The sequence below is a fragment of the Conger conger genome, chromosome 4 (genome assembly GCF_963514075.1).
Source record: "Conger conger chromosome 4, fConCon1.1, whole genome shotgun sequence".
NCBI classification, from domain to species: Eukaryota; Metazoa; Chordata; class Actinopteri; order Anguilliformes; family Congridae; genus Conger; species Conger conger.
This window is the reverse complement of record NC_083763.1, coordinates 11935979-11942193: the sequence shown is the minus strand read 5'-3', so window position 1 is coordinate 11942193 and position 6215 is coordinate 11935979.

The following is a 6215-nucleotide window of genomic DNA, read 5'->3' as shown; positions in this document are numbered from 1 at the left end:
TCTAGCCTTGGTCTAACTAATGGTTTGCTTTTGTGCACGCCTCAACAGCTAAAACATACAAGTTGATACTTTTCAAGCCCCTCCCTAGCTTCCCACACAGTCACTAGTCATTTTTTGCTCTTTCTTTTCATTTGGTCTAATTCTTCGTTCCTCCCTTCTTCTCCGTCTCGGGATGAATTTAGGACTCATTGATTTATGCATTTTTCCGTAATCCAGTAATATTTTCAATGTTGCCTGGTGGGCGCGTGAGTCATTATATTTCACGAAAGTGTGCGGCGCGGTGTTTGACAGCCACAGTGCAAGTTCTTTCATACAATATAAAATTGCGTAATCTTTCCTTTTCTTTTTCTTTGTATGAAAAAAATCTTTAGCCCGAGGCAACGTTGAGACATCGAAGGCTATACGGTTTTATTACATCTCTGCTTCATTGGGATTGAGCGTATCATTCAAACCTAAGCGAGTTTTGCGAAATTGAAACGCAGATTTCATCTGTAAATTGCAAGCAAGCGTGCATGCTATGAACAGCACCCAAGGTTGCCCGCTAAGAAACCTGCGAATATATCCCAACGTGTTAATGAGATCACCGAGGTCTCCAGAATAAGTTCATTAAAACAATTCACATATTAGCTGTTTTTAGGCCTGCATTACATGGAAAATAATTCAATAAAATAGTTTACGAAAGAATGCAGACCAGTTACATCCTCCTAATTTTTTCCACACTAATTATTTAATTATAATAATTTAAACTAAAACATTGAACAGTAAATTGACAGGTTAATGCAATTGTCATAAGGTAATACAATTCCAACCATATTTCAGCTAAAAATGTTTAATGGACAATACGAATTGCCACCATTAATTTTTTAGTTTTTATTCTTACATTTGTGCATTTAAACTTGGCACTGACACATTTAACAGTATAACAGTACAAAGCCTCTGGAATAAAAATGAATTCCGATAAACCCACTGATAGATGTTCCACTGGCCATGGTGCAATGCATACAGTAGCTGAGATATGTAGACATGAGCAAGTTCCATGTGGGGAACTCTGACATTATGTGGGATGACTCAGAGTTTCATACTTAGACACCAAACCTAAATAAATGAAGGTCTGTTATTCAGGTTCAAAGCCCCCCAATTCTGCTCTCGCTCAGGATAAAAAAGCCTCTGGCTAAAAAACGGATCTCAGTGACTAATGTTTTACTAACAATGTGGCCACTCTCATTTGCTAGTTTGGCCAGTTAGTCACTGTGGTCCAGTGTGAGTGTGGAGGAAGTGTATATTTATATAATAGCCATTATGCTCATTCGGTCTCCGAGTTGACCGGACAACAACGACAGGCTTTGTCGCATAGTGGATGACATTGTAGCCGGTGGAAGCCATTACTGTCCATCTCGTCTTGTGATGAGTGGGCAAGAAGGATGATTCAGATCGCCGGCTGATTGTCTTCGCCCGGATATGAAAGTCTCCATCGTCTGAGTCGATATTTTTCACCCTTAAGAATCTGCCAGATCACCAAGTGACATCATTGAACTGTCGCCCCGGCCCGTTGCTCTCGCAGCCCTTTGGCCCAGTTACGTGCGGGCCTGCGGTTTTCGGATGAATTACTGTCACGCAAGTTCTGTCAGCTGAACTGGAGAAGAATAGGAATTCAGTATTCAACTGAAAGTGAGAATCAAATAATCAACACGATCAACATACTGGAACAATATGACGATTTGTTTTTATTTCTCTGTCAATCATCCTGGAAAACCTTCAGTGCATCGTGACATGATTTGTGTCATGTTATGGTAAATGGTGTTTAACTTGCACTTCCAAATGTGCATCACATGTTTTCATAAAAGGAGTGCTTGACTCATCTTTGCTCCAAGCTACTCTAATGCTCACTCTTAAGGGTCTTGCTGAATGAAGCTCCTGCAATTATAGGTTTCATTATTCAGATTTTTACTTTCAATGTCTACATAGAGTGTACAATATTTTATCCATGGCGGTGTCAAAGGAAGCATGGGGCATACTTGTAAAACTGGTTGACAACTGCAACAATTTATTTTGTTTGACTTTTTAATCACCTCCCAAACTTTCTCCTGGCTTCTGGCACTGCTGGCAGTGACTAACTACAGGTGATCCAGGGGGGTATTTCACAAAGCTGGCTAACACTAAGCCGGACTTCTGCGCTGAGTAAAACCCTGAACAGCTAGTTTTACTTTAGTCCACGTTCCATATTTGAGAGGGTTCCAGCTTTTACTCAGTGCAGAAGTCAAGCTTAGTGAGTTAGCCAGCTTTATGATATACCCGCCAGGTTCCGGGACGACATTAGGGCAGGAGTTGGAGCGGTTGAATGACAATCGAAGAGCTGCTGGTTCAGCCCCTGGCTCTCAGGGCAGAAAATGCCCTCGATCAAGACGCCTAACCCCTAATTGCTCCCAATTAGCTGGTTGGTGGCTTGCATGGCTGCCTTCTGCTCTTGGTGGGCGAATGAGAGGCATCGATCGCAGAGCACTTTGTGTAGCAGCAGCTGCAGGAAAAAAAGTGCTATATAAATGCAGTCTATTTAAAAGTCCTAATACCCAGTATTTTGTTTCAATCAAGTGGATTTCCTAATTAGCACAATTCTTCAGTCTGGAGGTAGAACTAATTGTGGAAATCATTTGGCTGCATTTACGGGTGGAGGAAACACATGGCAGGACTTTCTGACCCCTGGACTGTACACCTCTGCGAGTGATCGCATCAACCAAGAGAGGCGTGCCTTCAAAATTAGGCAGGGAAGAACCAGCCCCTTCCTCTGTGCCTCACCCCATGGGACTCGGAGACAAACAGAACTGGCATGGACATTGTTAGACCTTCTAAAGCAGTGGTCCTCATTTCTGGTCCTGGAGAACCACAAGGTGTGCTAGTTTTTGTTTTTCGACTTAATTTCAGTAACCAATTCAGACCCAAGAGCCACATGAGGTGGGTTTAATTGATCAATTAACTGCTGAGTAACAACAAAAGCCAGCACACCCTGTGGCTCTCCAGGACCAGGAGTGAGGACCACTGTTCTGGGCAATTCAGTTCCTGCAGGACCTGTGTGTGTGTGTGTGTGTGTTTGTGTGTGTGTGTGTGTGTGTCCGCACACAGCTTTTTGTTGTCACCAATTACACTTGTCAAATTAATGAATTAGCTGAATGCACTTATGCTGGTTTAACCGCAGATTATTCCAAAATAAGAAGTTTCATTTTGGGACCCAGGAACAGTCCTCAACTCATTCTTTTGTGAACATCTCAAGAAATGTAGCTAAAATTAAAAACAACTACTTGATCTGCTCTTATTTATGGGGGTGACATGGCTCAGGCAGTAAGAGCAGTCATCTGGCAGTCGGAGGGTTGCCGGTTTGATCCCCCGCCCGGGCTGTGTCGAAGTGTCCCTGAGCAAGACGCCTAACCCCCAAATGCTCCTGACGAGCTGGTTGGTGCCTTGCATGGCAGCCAACCGCCGTTGGTGTGTGTGTGTGTATGAATGAGTGAATGAGAAGCATCAATTGTACAGTGCTTTGGATAAAGGCGCAATATAAATGCCAACCATTTACCATTTAATGATTTGCTAAATCTAATCGGCAGTTAACTCACCTCACCTGGTTACCTGGGCCTCAACAGGGTGCTGATTTTAAGGTGAAAACAAACACCAGCAGACCCAGTAGCTCTCCGGGACCAGTGTTGGAGACCACTGCACTGTGTTAATGGTTGGGTTCGATTCCACTTCAGCACATTCTCTTCCCTTGCTTTTCTCGAGCTAGGTCCAGGCATTGGAAAACGTGTCTATAACCAGCAATATTTCAAAGCTTTTCTCTTTTTTTGTCTTCCCTGGCTTTAGTATTTCCTGACTAAATTTGTGACGTGCAACAAGCGAACTTAACAGGTGCTCTGCAAGGAAGGATAGTCAATGAACAAATCAGCCTTGCAACCTATATAACAGCGCTACTCATACTGTTGGTATTTGCTCCTATTTGGACGTGGAGTTTGAGTAGCGCTGCTATTTAGGAAGTCACCTCGGCTGCCTGCTCAAGTATTTTATTTTTCCGTCGGATTGGCTTTGGAATGTTCATGAATAATTCATGACAGCCACTCTAGCTTATTTTTAGTGATAAGAAAAACACACAAACCTCACTCAAAAACAGAAACGGAAACATGTTGGCTAAAGTATCTGACAAAGATAGTATCTGATCAGTTCATTGTCAGTTCTTAATCGCCCCTCCCCCCCATTCCTCAACATACACTCATGATATGATTTATTCTCAAATCTCATTTTGAAAGCGCACTGATTCGCTCCCCTCTTCTTGAGGCATGGAATGTTGCATTGTGGGATTTCCTTGAAGCTTGCATTTTACACCCTTGGTGGGAGGGAGGAACAAAGAGGGAGCAATAATTCATAATTCGGAACCAAACCCTACTTGGCGTGGCCTCCATATTTCATCCTGGCATTTTGGGGATCCCCCCCCCCCCCTTGAAGCACAGGAAGGGAACGTCAGGAAGAAAACATACAATGTGGAATCGAACCCAGCCCCGTTCGAGATTCCCAAACCTCTCCTCGGGGACCCCCATGGGGATTCCAGGTATTTGATGTGCCCCGTCTCAAGCACCCCTGATAAAGGCGAGAGGTTTGGGAACCACTGATTTACTGCATCTTTTAAGCTGGATGAGTGCAGGCTGTAGCCTAGTGGCTATGGTACTTGACTGGTACCCGGAAGGTTTGTTCAAGCCCTGCTGTAGCCATAATAAGATCTGCACAGATGTTTGGCCTTTGGAAAAGGCCCCTTAATGCCTTGGCTACAGGGGGGAATATTCCCTGCATAGTCTAATCAACTGTAAGTTGCGGTGGATAGAAGCGTCAGCTAAATAACCAATAACATGTGAATGAATGTCACTTTAATGGTAAGACATTCAGCTGCATTGTGCAGGAAAGTGGCAACAAAGCAAGTAGTGCATTTAACTTCTGAAGCTGCGACTCTCTACTCAGTACTGGAGTGGGATGAAGACCATGGGTAGCCATGTGGGGAAGGGCAGCCTGCACCTTGTCCACCATGGACTTTAATTTACCCAATACGCGAATTATGCATCCTCCCTTCCTCCACCCGTCTCCTCCCTCCGTCCCCCTAGAGAGGAGGAAAGGAGGATTCGAGTATTGGGACGCACCCATGGCTGATATGTGTGAACAGAGAGCCAATACTATACTTTAGCCGTGTTCCTGCAACGAAAGGTCAGAGCTTTTATAGCTATGAAATGGAAGGTTTCCCTGCAGTGTGTGTGTGTGTGTGTGTGCAAGTGTCAAAATAACCCAGTGTTAAAATGTGGTAATTCAACTCTAACAGAGTTTACATGACTCCAATAGGGACCACATTGTAAGAGTGAATTTAACACTGAACATTTTACTGTGTAAGAGAGTTTCGTACAACAGTTTCCCTGACCATGTCATATGTACAGTTGATGATCCCAATTTTCATTATTATGTTATTTTGATATTTGTGGGGGCAAACGGGTAAAATCGTGTCATAAAACACATTAGTGAGTGCTGCTGTGGTGGGGATTCCTGCACTATAGTTCAAAAAGCTGGCAGAAACCAGCAGCCCACATCATGTGGTTTGAATTAGCATACAGTATGTCTGTAGTTCCTGACTGAGACCCATGTGAAATGTAACTCCCAGCGAAAAAATAATATTTTGATACAATGTTTATCGCAAATGAAATATTTCTGGGACGTGTGCGGGTAAAATCTGTGCAATATCCGTGCGACAGTCCGTCACGGAACAGATGTCGTAACCGCCAGGTGCGTTTCCTCACTCCTCTGGTTTGATGTTTACGTAGCTATCTCACGTTTAACAATTCCTTGCTGTTGTGATAAGGATCCTACTGAAACACTGCCCTGTACGTCTACGGATACCATCAATCATACGGAAGCCTCCATTTACCAAACTGGGGAGATTGGCACTTCTGTGAGATTCATCACGGTACATTTCACTTCACAAAACTTTACAGCTTGACTCCAGAAGGGCACGTGGACCATTTCCAGACCTGCCCTTCTCCCGCCCTTCTCCTTTCCTCTCTTACTTGCCGGGAGCAACAACACAAAAAAAATGTGCGTGTAAATTTTTCAGATAGGCTGTTCCTAAATTGAAATATGAGCATAGCATATTCCCAAATTAGATTGTTATTGTATTTACAATTTAATAATGTGTGGATATC